Consider the following 13,362-nt stretch of genomic DNA (forward strand, 5'->3'; position numbering starts at 1 on the left):
CTTAGAGGGAACATCCCCAAACAGTGAATCATATGATTTAATTAATTGAACCAGACCACGATGCTTCGACTCAGATAGATGGGAAAGCAATATTGGAAAATTCTGCAACACCACCGAGTTAGCAAACCGTCCCTCAGTCAGCGCCACAGACAAACCATCCTCCTCCGGAGGTGCTGAAACAGATGCCTCCTGTCCACCTGTCACCAAGCTCACACGCGCTTCAGCACTTTCAGCACCACTGGTAACGGACAGCTCCGCACGTTCCACACCCTCACCGACCGCAGACACAACTGGCTCGCCATGCTCAAAATACGGTTTCAACATATTAACATGGCACAGCCGCGTCGAACGGTGACGGTCCGGCGTGATAATTAAATAGTCCCTTTCACCTGCTTTGTTTTTCACCCGGTTTAAATTCTCGCATTTTAGCCCGTCTGTCAAACAAAGACTTCATACGTGCCTGTGCAACCTTGAGATTTTCCCTGGCTATCTCACATGCACGGCGCAGTCTATGTCTAAACCGACAGACATAATCCAACAGGTTGGTCTCTTCCGCCCTCACCCACTTTTCTTTCAGCAGTTTTAAGGGGCCCCGAACATTGTGTGCAAAAACCAGCTCTGCTGGACTAAACCCCAGGGACTCCTGGACCACCTCCCGTATGGCAAACATTTGCAAATGCACCCCCTCATCCCAGTCATTCTCAAACTCCAGACAGTAAGTGCGAAGCATTGTTTTAAGCGTCTGGTGGAAACGTTCTAACGCCCCTTGACTTTCGGGGTGAAATGCGCTTGAGTGGTAGTGCTGGATATTAAGTTGCTTTAGGACCTGGGCGAATATTTTTGACATAAAATTCGAGCCCTGGTCAGACTGTACCACCCGCGGTAACCCGAACAAGGAAAAAAACTTAACCAATGCTTTCACAACAACTGGAGTGGTGATTTTACGCACAGGGAAAACCTCCGGAAAGGGAGTTGGAACCACAATCTGCGTAATCACGCTCCACTCTTCAGCTGGAGAGAGACCAAGCGGTGTCCATTTACGCATCAACATCCCCTCATTCAAAAAGTAGCCTGTAGACATTGATTCCCTCAAGTCATCAGACACAACGACTTCAAACAGACGTGCCAAACTTTCGTCTGCTTTTTGATCGCTGATCAACTGCTGCCTGGACAGCGACAGCTTACTCACGTTAGGGCCACCACTTTCACACTCCCCAATGCTCCGTGTAGGTAATATAGGCTCTGCGTCACAAACCTTGTCAGTTTTAAAGTCATGCATAAAACTCTCACTCAAATCAATGTCCTCTTTATCCTGCGCCCGCTCACGTTTCGCAGCTGCCCGTGTAATGGCACAAGATGTGAAAACGCGCGGATACTTCTGTGCCAGCTCATCAGGACCTTTGGACCTAACAGGAACAGGTGTAACCTCAGGTGTAACCAACACTCTGCCTCCCGCTAAATCGTTCCCCATAATAACAGAGACTCCCTGTATCGGGAAATCCGGACGCACGCCCACCACAGCGTATCCAGACCATAAGTCTGACTGAAGCATGATCTTATGTAAGGGAACACCAATATCCTGCATACTGAAACCACGTACAGGCACCTCAATACCAACAGCAGTACTTTTATCTAGAGGCAACACACCCTCCAAAATAAAAGACTGCGAGGCTGCAGTATCCCGCAGGATTTTTACCAGAGTTTTACACTCACCGGACAGCGACACAAACCCGTCCATGACAAACGGTTTGAAGTCTGCGTGTTTAGAGTTTCTTTCACACGGAAGTGACTTACCAACCTCATACTCAGTTTTAATCAGAGCCACTGGTCTGGTATTTTTTTTTTTTAGCACAGGACAACCCGAAATGACATGCCCTTTCTTTTTACAATAAAAACAATACACATCATCCTTTGTCCTGGCCTCGGGTGCATCAGATTTAACGTCTGCACTAGACACCGAGCTAAAGACAGGTTCCATCTGTCCACTCACATTTTTACTGTCTTTGCCATTATTAATACCTCGGTCAGATTTATAAAATGAAAAAGGGCGCTCTGAGAATACAGACTTGTGCGTCAACACATATTCCTCCGCCAACACAGCAGCCTTAACCACGTCAGTAACTTTGTTTTCATTTAAGTATGTGGTGACTTTATCTGGGAGACAGTTTTTTAAATCCTCCATTAATATTAGCTGCTTAAGCTGGTCAAAATCAGTGACATTTTGGGATGAACACCATCTATCAAACAGCACTCCTTTTTCTCTCACGAGTTTTTTAGTCGTCTAAACTTCTGACGATAAGCTTCAGGGACCAGCTCATATGCATGCAGAACCGCAGCCTTAACTTTATCAAAATCAAGGCTATCATTAGCCGACAATGACGCATAAGCCTCCTGCGCTTTTCCAACTAGTGAACACTGCAACAACACCGTCCACGCTTCCCTGGGCCATCTGAGAGACATTGCCACCCTCTCAAAAAGAGTAAAATATTTGTCCACATCTTTCTCATTAAATTGTGGAACAAGACGAATATTCTTACTCACATCAAACGAACGTTCCCTTTGTGGCTGCTGCTGCTGCAGCACCGCCAACTCTAGCTCACGCAGACGAATTTGGGCTCAACTTTCACTTTCTCCAGCGATAATCGTTGGAGTTCCACTTCCAACTCTTTTCAATCAATCAATCAATCTTTATTTGTATAGCGCCAAATCATAACCAATGGTATCTCAAGGCACTTTACAGTAGAGCAGTCTTAAGGACGGACTCTTCATTTTATGGATACACACATATGCATATATACGTATATACACATACATATGTATCCCACACCCAACATGAATTCATCATGGCGGCAAGGAAAACCTTCTGTTAAGCAGCAGGAACCTTGTGTGGATCCCATTCCTATGATGAACAGCCATCCACGTTATGCTGTGTTGGGTGTGTGCAGAGAAAAGGGTGGAGACAGAGCCGCTGAGACTCTGTAACTCCACACTGAGGATCCCACGGACCTGCAAGACAAAAGCCAGAAGGAGTACAGGAGCAAACACACAAGGGAGTAAGCAGACATAGAGGGAGTGTTTGAAAGAGGAATGGGACCCTCTCCGGTCCCTCTCTAACCTAAATGACCTCTCTCTTAACGCCCTCTCCAACCTCTCTCCAACCGAGCATGCCAGACCCCCCCCCCGGCAGTCTATGCCTATTGCATCTAAATTATGAGCTATGAGCTGGTTCCTAACTAAAAGCTTTATCAAAGAGGAATGTTTTGAGCCTAACCTTAAAGGTAGAGAGGGTGTCTGCCCCCCGAACCGTGGTTGGTAGATGGTTCCAGAGAAGTGGGGCCTGATAACTGAAAGCTCTTCCTCCTATACTACTTTTAGAGATGAATGGAACAACGAGTAGTCCAGCATTTTGAGAGCGTAGTGTTCTGGGGGGATTGTATGGCACTACAAGCTCCTTGAGATAGACTGGTGCCTGTCCATTTAGGGCTTTATAAGTGAGAAGAAGAATCTTGAATTCTATTCTATATTTTATGGGAAGCCAATGCAGAGAGGCTAATACAGGAGTAATGTGATCTCTTCTCCTAGTTTTAGTCAGTACACGTGCTGCAGCATTTTGAACCAGCTGAAGTGTCTTAAGCGACTTGCTCGGGCAGCCTGCTAAAAGAGAATTACAATAATCCAGTCTAGAGGTAACAAAAGCATGGACTAGTTTTTCGGCGTCGCCCTGAGACAGGATAGATCTGATTTTAGCAATGTTACGGAGATGAAAGAAGGCAGTTCTTGAAGTTTGTTTTATGTGAGAGTTGAAGGATAAGTCCTGATCAAATAGAACCCCAAGGTTTCTAACAGTTGTGCTTTGTGCCAGAGTAATGCCATCTAGGGCAGTTAGGCTAGCATAGGTTTCTCTAAGGGGTCGCGGGCCCAGTACAATGACCTCAGTCTTGTCTGAGTTGAGAAGAAGAAAATTTTGGTCCATCCAGGCCCTAATGTCCTTTAGACAGGCCTCAAGTTTAGATAGCTGATTTGTCTCACCTGGCTTCATTGATACATACAGTTGGGTATCATCAGCATAGCAGTGGAAGTTAACAGAGTATTTTCTCATAACATTACCAAGGGGGATCATATAGATACAGAAGAGGATTGGACCTAGCACAGAGCCCTGAGGAACCCCGTAGCTTACTTTAGTGTACACAGAAGACTTATTATTCACGTGTACAAACTGGTACCTATCAGATAGGTAGGACTTAAACCAGTTTAGGGCAGTCCCTGTGATTCCAAGTAATTTCTCTAATCTCTCTAGTAGAATATAGTGATCTATAGTGTCAAAAGCTGCACTAAGATCTAATAAAACCAGCACTGAGAGTCGTCCTTCATCTGAAGCCCAGAGTAGATCATTAGTTACTTTAACTAAAGCAGTCTCTGTGCTGTGTTGAGCTCTAAAGCCTGACTGGAAGTCCTCGAACAGGCTGTTGTTTTGAAGAAATTCACAGAGCTGAGCTGCCACAACTTTCTCAAGAATCTTTGAAATAAAAGGAAGATTAGATATAGGCCTGTAGTTTGCTAAAGTGCTGGAATCAAGAGTAGGTTTTTTGAGAAGGGGTTTGATTACAGCTACTTTAAAGGACTGTGGCACGTAGCCTATTGATAGGGATATATTTATTGTCTCCAACAAAGATGGGCAGACTAGGGGAATAACTTCTTTAAACAGCTTAGTTGGGATCGGATCTGAAAGGCAGGTCGATGGTTTGGAGGATGAAATAATAGAGTTAAGTTCCTGAAGTCCTATATGTGTGAAACAGTTTAGGTTAGGCCTATTTACATTTAATGGTACAGCAGGCCCAGGTGAAGGCAGGGAGTGGCTAATTTTATCTCTAATCTTGTGAATTTTATCGTTAAAAAATGTCATAAAGTCCTCACAGCTGAGGGCTAGAGGAATCATGGGCTCAATAGAGCTCTGACTTTGTGTTAGCCTGGCTACAGTGCTGAAAAGGTACCTCGGATTATTTTTGTTTTCTTCAATTAGTGAGGAGTAGTATGTAGATCGACTATGTCGTAAGGCTGTCATGTATTTACTATGGCTTTCTTGCCAAAGTATTCGTGACTCCTCTGTTTTATTGGAGCGCCACATTTTCTCTAATTTACGGGTTGTTTGTTTGAGTGTGTGAGTTTCAGAGCTAAACCACGGAGCTTTCCTCTGACGTTTAATAGTTTTTTCCCTCAATGGGGCAATTGAGTCCAAGGTGGATTTTAGTAGACTAGCAGAGCTATCGACAAGCAGATCCAGTTGAGAGGGGTTATAATTAATGTCATAGTTATTTATTGGATGGTGCACTGAGTTTAAGGCAGCAGGAATGGCCTCTTTAAATTTAGCCACAGCACTGTTGGATAGATTTCTACTTGTAACTATTTTATTGCACAGTGCGAGATCCTCTAGGATAATGTTAAAAGATATTAAAAAGTGATCTGATAGCAGAGGATTTTCAGGGTAGACTTTTAGTTCATTAATATCAAGGCCATATGTTAGAACAAGATCAAGAGTATGATTTAAACGATGAGTAGCTTCATTAATAGTTTGAAAAAAGCCAACTGAGTCTATTAGGGACATAAAGGCTGAGCTCAGGCTATCACTATCTTTGTCCACATGAATATTAAAATCTCCTACTATCAGTATTTTATCAGAACTGAGGACTAAGTTTGATATAAACTCAGAGAATTCTGATAGAAATTCAGAATAAGGGCCTGGAGGACGGTAAATTATCGCAAATAAGACTGGCTGGCAGGTTTTTGATTCGATATGAGATAAATTTAGAACCAGGCTTTCAAAGGAAGTGTAATTGGCCTTTGGTTTAGGATAGATTAGGAGAGAGGAATGATAAATAGCTGCTACACCACCTCCACGGCCTATGTCTCGTGGCATATGAGTATTTAAATGACTGGGAGGAGTGGCTTCATTTAAACTAACATATTCATCTTGATACAGCCATGTTTCAGTTAAACAGAATAAATCAAAGTTATTTTCTGAGATAAGGTCATTTACTAGTAGAGATTTGGATCTCAGTGATCTAATATTTAATAGAGCACATCTAATGGTTTTATGTTTTGGTGTTTCTAGATTTGAGATTTTAATTTTTTTCAGATTTTTATAATTGATAGCTCTTTTATTTGATTTTATGTTAAAATCATTGTGAAATATGGGTCGGGGGACTGACACCGTCTCCATAAAATAATATTCATCACCATCACAACAGTTGTCATGGCGATGAACACAGCTATCCTGATAGCAATGGGAGGGAAACTGTCCTAAGGCAAGCGCAGAGGGGCGTGGAGGACTCCCCCTCTGTAACATGGTCTCATTCATGAGACCATGTTCCACTTCCAACTCTTTTAACCGTACCGAGTCCTCACCAGAGGACAAACGAGAACCTTCTGCTGGGAGTGATGAAGCAGGTAAAACTCCTCTCTCTACAAGTTCCTCAAGCAGTTCGGATTTAACCATACCCGTCCTACCCTGCTTAGAAACAGCCACTCTATAATAATCAGCCAGCATAATTAAATGCTCTCTCGTACATTTGTGAACCACCACTACACTGGGCGCTTTCACAAACTCCTCCAGATTAAACACGAGAGACATAATTACACAAATGCGCAGCAACAACAGTTACACCTGTTATTGCACAAAACTCCAGACTAAACTCCTCAAAAAGTCTCGGATAACCTCTCACTCACTCAAAATAATCCCAAAATATTATCCAAAACGAAGTCCAAACAAACATACCCCTTAATCAAAAAGTTACCTGCAACAAATAACCCAAAAAACGAAGGGCCAAAAAACTAAAGGTAACAAAAGGGCTAGATTTTTGGTTTGAACGAGCCCCCATAATATGTTACACCCCGAAAAGGGAATGAACACATTAGGAAGGACACGGGAAAACAATTAGGATTTTATAACTTAAACTATTCATGACTGTTAACTATTATTGTACTTCTCCTAAACAAAAAAAAGAAGAAAGCTCAGGAACCTGAAGAACAGAATAATGTTAAACACAAATAAAGGACACAAAAAACCCCAAACCATCCCATATCCTTAAACTAATTAACTTTAACAAAAGTTTACCTGGTGGGCCGGCCAAAAAGAAGAAAAAGATGCGGTACTGGGCCAACCCTATACAGGGCCGTAGAAGCCAGTACCACATCCAAACTAAGAAAGAAAAAAACCCAATCTATTCCTGAAAACTAACTGAAAACGAAAACAGGACAGCCGGTCCCATCAGAAACAAACAAAACATACCTAAACCCCAAAAAGAGAAGCGCAGGTGGAGGAGCAGGAACAGACCTCCGCCCAGCTCCGCGTCTACAGGTGAATGAGCGAGAGAGAGAGAGAGAGCGTGCGCACTCCAGGCCCAGCCTATTTATAGGCGGAGCCGTAAGCTTTTCAAGCGCCTGAAACAAAAAAAATCCCTAAATTGGAAAACAGTATAAAAATAAAGAAGAGGTAATTTAATCACACCAAAAACTACCTTATAACCAAGAAATAAAAAGAACAATGTCTTAAAGTCATATAAATGTTTAATATAACACAAAGAAACTTGCAAATACCTTACACCCCCCAAAAATAAAGGAATATTTTTTAGTCATCATTTGTCTACAGTCCCATTTTGTAAAATAAATCGTGAGAGAATCGTATCGTGAACTCAGTATCATGAACTCAGTATCATAAAAATGACAAAAACCAAAAATCACCCAAAATCAAAAGTAAGGCAAAAGCAAGGCATTTTTTTTTTTGAAAATTAAAAAAAAAAAAAAATTGAGTTAGAACCATCATTAGACCCTAAAAACTACTGCAAATATAATACACATACTTAAACAAGGCTAAGAAAGCAGTAAGGCACAAAAAATGACAAAAAACAAAAATCACCAAAAATCAAAAGCAAGGCATTTTTTTTTTTTAATTTAAAAAAAAAACAATTGAGTTAGGACCATCATTAGACCCAAATAACTACTGCAAATATAATGCACATACTTAAACTGTGCTAAGAAAGCAGTAAAACACAAAAAATGACAAAAAAATTTTCAAAAATTAAAAAAAAAAAAAAATTGAGTTAGGACCATCATTAGACCCTAAAAACTACTGCAAATATAAAGCACATACTTAAACTAGGGTAAGAAAGCAGTAAGGCACAAAAAATGACAAAAAACAAAAATCACCAAAAATCAAAAATCAAAAGCAAGGCATTTTTTTTTTTTTAAATTTCAAAAAAAAAATTGAGTTAGAACCATCATTAGACCCAAATAACTACTGCAAATATAATGCACATACTTAAACTGTGCTAAGAAAGCAGTAAAACACAAAAAATGACAAAAAAACAAAAATCACCCAAAATCAAAAGTAAGGCTATATATAGCAAGGCATATTTTTTCAAAAATTAAAAAAAAAAAAAGAAAATTGAGTTAGGACCATCATTAGACTCTAAAAACTACTGCAAATATAATGCACATACTTAAATAGGGCTAAGAAAGCAGTAAGGCACAAAAAATGACGAAAAACAAAAATCACCCAAAATTAAAAGTAAGGCAAAAAGCAAGGCATATTTTCTCAAAAAAAAAAAAAAATTGAGTTAGGACCATCAATAGACCCTAAAAACTACTGCAAATATAATGCACATACTTAAACTAGGGTAAGAAAGCAGTAGGGCACAAAAAATGACAAATAACAAAAATCACCCAAAATCAAAAGTAAGGCTATAGCAAGGCATTTTTTTTTCAAAAATTAAAAAACAAAACAAAATTGAGTTAGGACCATCTTTAGACCATAAAAACTACTGCAAATATAATGCACATACTTAAACTAGGGTAAGAAAGCAGTAGGGCACAAAAAATGACAAATAACAAAAATCACCCAAAATCAAAAGTAAGGCTATAGCGAGGCATTTTTTTTCAAAATTAAAAAACAAAACAAAATTGAGTTAGGACCATCTTTAGACCATAAAAACTACTGCAAATATAATGCACATACTTAAACAGGACTTAGAAAGCAGTAAGGCACAAAAAATGACAAAAACCAAAAATCACCCAAAATAAAAAAACTATAGCGAGGCATATTTTTTCAAAAAAAAATGAAAAATTAGTTAGGACCATTGTTAGATATCAAAACACAACAACATAGCTTTTAAACAGTAAAGATAATAAAGTGCTTTTCTGTATCACAGATTACGTGGATCAGCTACTAGACCTCCTATTTGAAAAGGTCTTGGAGGACTCCGCCCCAGCTGATGTCAATCCCCGTCCCTGTAGATCTGTCTGCTCAGTTTGACAGACCTGAGAAGCAGCAGGTGGTTGGCAGATATGTGTCCAGGTTCAGTCAAGGGCAGGTCTGAACCCCACATAATGTCCTTGGTCGTCTGGGAACTCAGTTCTTATTCTTAGGACAACACAAGCAGGGTGAGGAACCCAAAAAGCCCCAACACCAGCTCACAAAGCTTCTTTATGCCAAGTACCTAGAACCACTGAAAACACAACATATTGTGTAAAAATGTGTTTTGGATGACTTGTGTGTGTCATCAACAATAAAAGTTTGACCGAGTCAAATTCCTCGTGTGTACAACATACACTTGGCGAATAAAGATGATTCTGATTCTGATTCTGATTCTGATGTTTATACATTGATTTGTGTGATTTCAGTCTTTCATTTCAAACATATTATCTCCATAGCTGTAGAGGTCCATAGTGTGCTCTAAATATATATATATAATGAATGCATTCTGCAGGTAGAACACATTCAGACACACTACTACCAGACCTGGATGATCCACCATACAAGCAGGTGTCTTTAGAAGCTGATGTATTCTTCTTGTAACATATATAAAATGAAAAGATAAGTGAGCCAGGCTAGCAGATAATAATCATTACTATTTCATTAACTAATGATTGACATTAGCTGTGGTATCTCCCTGGAGAAGATGTTTTCTGGCTCTGTTGCCATGGTTACACAGATTCCACAAGTGCGCCTATGCAAAGAAAGTGAATGAACATTTGAAAACACTGCCAGTGCAGTTTCATTTGGCTGTTTTTAACATCAATGTGTTTAACCATAAAGGCAGTAGACCACCAGAGAACGCTTTAACCTGTGTCTTGTGTTAGTGTCAGCACCGACTAGTTTTTAGTTTTTAACACTAGAAGTCCCACAGAGGTGTCAAATGAACTTTTTACCTATAAAACCCAGAGAGGTGTCATTTGACCCAAAGAGAACACAAAAATTATTTATTTTTAATGACAGTGTGGTGTGAGAAATGTGCAAAAGAACAACTGTGATTTGTTTTCAATGGTTTTTATTTGTGTAAAAAAAAAAAACAAACAAAATAAATAAAAATAACGATAATAACAAAGCAACTGTGCACATATTTAGAAGAATCTCCTTCATCCTCTTATTGAGACTCGTGACATACTTGGCACTGCCACGGTATCTCTCTCCTACATTTGCCACATGTGTATTTGTGGCAATGAACACATCGCACAGTTGCGCGATTGCTCTTGCAGCAATGGTTGATCTGACACTTAGCCCTTTTCCCAGGGCCAGGTGTAGGCGGTTGTTGTTGGCGCAGTTGCTCTTTGAGTGCCTTCTTTTCACTCACATGAGAGTTAGCCAACTCTCTTGCTAGCTGAACCAGGAAGTCCACCCGTCTCTCCTGCACCCCGGTGCATGCTTGATAAAGCAGATGTGCATTGAGTGCCGCCATGTCGATCATGTTGTAGAACACAGCGACTGGCCATCGCCGTGTTCCTGTGCGCACACTGTACTCCCGCACCATCTGGTCCATCACATCCACTCCGCACTTTGTGGTGTTGTATTGGGTGATGGTGTTTGGCTTCCTTTTGATGGTTTCCTCAGTCTCAACCACGCTGTGCATGCTGCTGAGAATGTAGACGGTCTTTTTTCGTTTGGGCGCATACACCGTCAGCGTGGCACCAGTGGTGGAAAACACCTAAAAAAGAAGAAATTGTTGTTATTATAGCGGTTTTAAACACAATGACACACTCAGAGGTGTTGATGGAATAAAAAAGACCAACAACATACCTGAGTGGTGAATTCCTTGCGGTCCATCTTTCTAGTTGACTGAGGAATTTCCCGGCGAATCTTGTTGACTGTCCCGAGGATGGTGGTTTTCCGGCTGAGCAGTCGTCGTGCAAGTGTCAGTGATGTAAAGAAATTGTCCGTGGTGACCGTCCTGCCTTTGTCCATAAATGGTTCCATCAGCTTCATCACCACACTCTCAGAAAGTCTCTCCTCACTGGGACGACTGGGGTCCTTTCCAAGATATGGGAGGACATTGCAGATGTACTTTGTTTTCAAATCACAAGCCACCCAAAACTTTATGCCAAATTTGTCGGGTTTTGTTGCAATGTACTGCAGGAAACAGCAGCGAGTCTTAGATGGGAAAAGCTGTTCATCAATTGTGATGTGTCGACCAGGGTTGTAGCATGTGATGCAGTTGGTAACAAACGATCCCCACACATCCGAAATTGCAGCAAACTTATCTGTCTGCACTCGCTCACTGCGCGTAAACATGTCATCAAATCGTAGGTGACGCATGATGTCTTGGAAACGGTTTCGTGACATAATTCCAGTGATAAGTGGGTTTCCCAGGCATGCTGACCAGCTGTCACGCAGAGATGGAACCTTGGTCACCCCCCTCAAAATAATAACAGAAATAAATGCCATTAGTTCATGGAGGATCATGAACCAGTCCGTCTGCTCCGTTTGCCGTGCATGCTGAATAGTCCATTCTTGAATGGGACGGAGCATGCCAACAGTAATGAAACAGAGGAAGCTCTGAAGGCGACTCCTGATTCTTCTTCTGGCCTTTGCTGTTGGCTCTCCATCTGCAGCGTACGGTTCCATTGGAGTGAAACGGAGAATTGTACCCACATGTTCTTCATGCCACACTGTGCCCTCTTTCGCCGTCTCTGTGGGCTCACTCTCCAACCGAGCTCTCTTTTCCAGATGAGGAGCAGTCTTGTCATCTGCAATGTGAACAAATTCAAATTATTCTTTTCTTCGGTTTTAAATAAAAATAAAGTCAGGAAATGAAAATAGGATGTTTGGGAAATCTAACCTGAAGACAGCTCAGAGTCCGAATCCGAATTTGGCTGAAGGTTTATGTCCTCCCCATCTGAGTCACAAGGGTTTGCATTGTTCAGGATCAATTCCAACGCTTCTTGAGTGGTAAATCTTCTCTGCATTTTGAGTAGAATAAGTGTGGAGTGTCAGCAGGTGGAAGCAGCCAGCTATTTATTCCCCACAGCACAAAAGGCTGCATGACAACATGGTATTCCAGGGGTGTCCAATTCCGGTCCTCGAGGGCCACTAATTAGCACACCTTATTCAAATGATCATCCAGCTCTGCAGAAGCCTGATAATCATTTGAATCAGGTGTGTTGGAAGAGGTGACTCTGTTTCTTTCAATGTTTGTAGTCTGTGTTTGTTCTCCCCCAGCATCAAGCAGAACGAGTTAATAAACGGGGCATTGTGACTTTAGCTTCCAGGGCACTTCCCCCTAACATTCCAGACTTCCATTGTTAGAGTCAGGCTCTCCCCCTGCTGATTTCTCAGGTGATTCATTTACAAATGAATAGATGCAAATTGTAGCCATCAGAGTCGTCAGTTTGGTCCTAGAGTTCATTTGACCCTGCTCTGGGACTTCTGGGGGGATATAGAAATCCCTGGGACTTCTAGTGTTAAATACATAAAAGAGTCACATTAATGTGTTTATTGATCAAGGCTTTTTGACTTTGTCCGGAACCTCTATTTCAACAAATAAAATTAAAATAATAAGATTATGAATCAATAATTAGAGCCAAAACTGAAATAATAAGTGCACTGTCAGCTGACACTGACAGACAGCTCCTCTCCTAACCAGCCCTGCTTCAACATCAACCACAACAACCACAGCCACTAATGTCCAGTGACCCCAGAGACATTTCTCTCTATATATATATATATATATATAATTAGTTTCTGATCATGTTTAATCAAGTATGTTACAATTACAGAGTAGCCAGGATTAGTGCACACAGTGATAAGTGTGCCATATTTATTTTAACTAGATTTATATTTGTGAAAGTTTAAGTATAGGATACAGATATATAATATTTATTGTGTGTGATGTGTATTTGAAAAATAATAATTAAAAAAATATAAAAAATAATTTTAATCTGTTTTTACCTTTTTTTTCTTCTTTTTTTTTAACCAATTCTGAGACATTTGCACCCCATTTTAATTCCAGGCTGACCCCACATGGGGTCCTGACCCCAAGGTTAAAAAACTGCAATAAGCTAATGACTCCATATCCATTGTTTGTATTTTATAAA

This window comes from Gouania willdenowi, unplaced genomic scaffold (genome assembly GCF_900634775.1).
Source record: "Gouania willdenowi unplaced genomic scaffold, fGouWil2.1 scaffold_315_arrow_ctg1, whole genome shotgun sequence".
NCBI lineage: Eukaryota > Metazoa > Chordata > Actinopteri > Blenniiformes > Gobiesocidae > Gouania > Gouania willdenowi.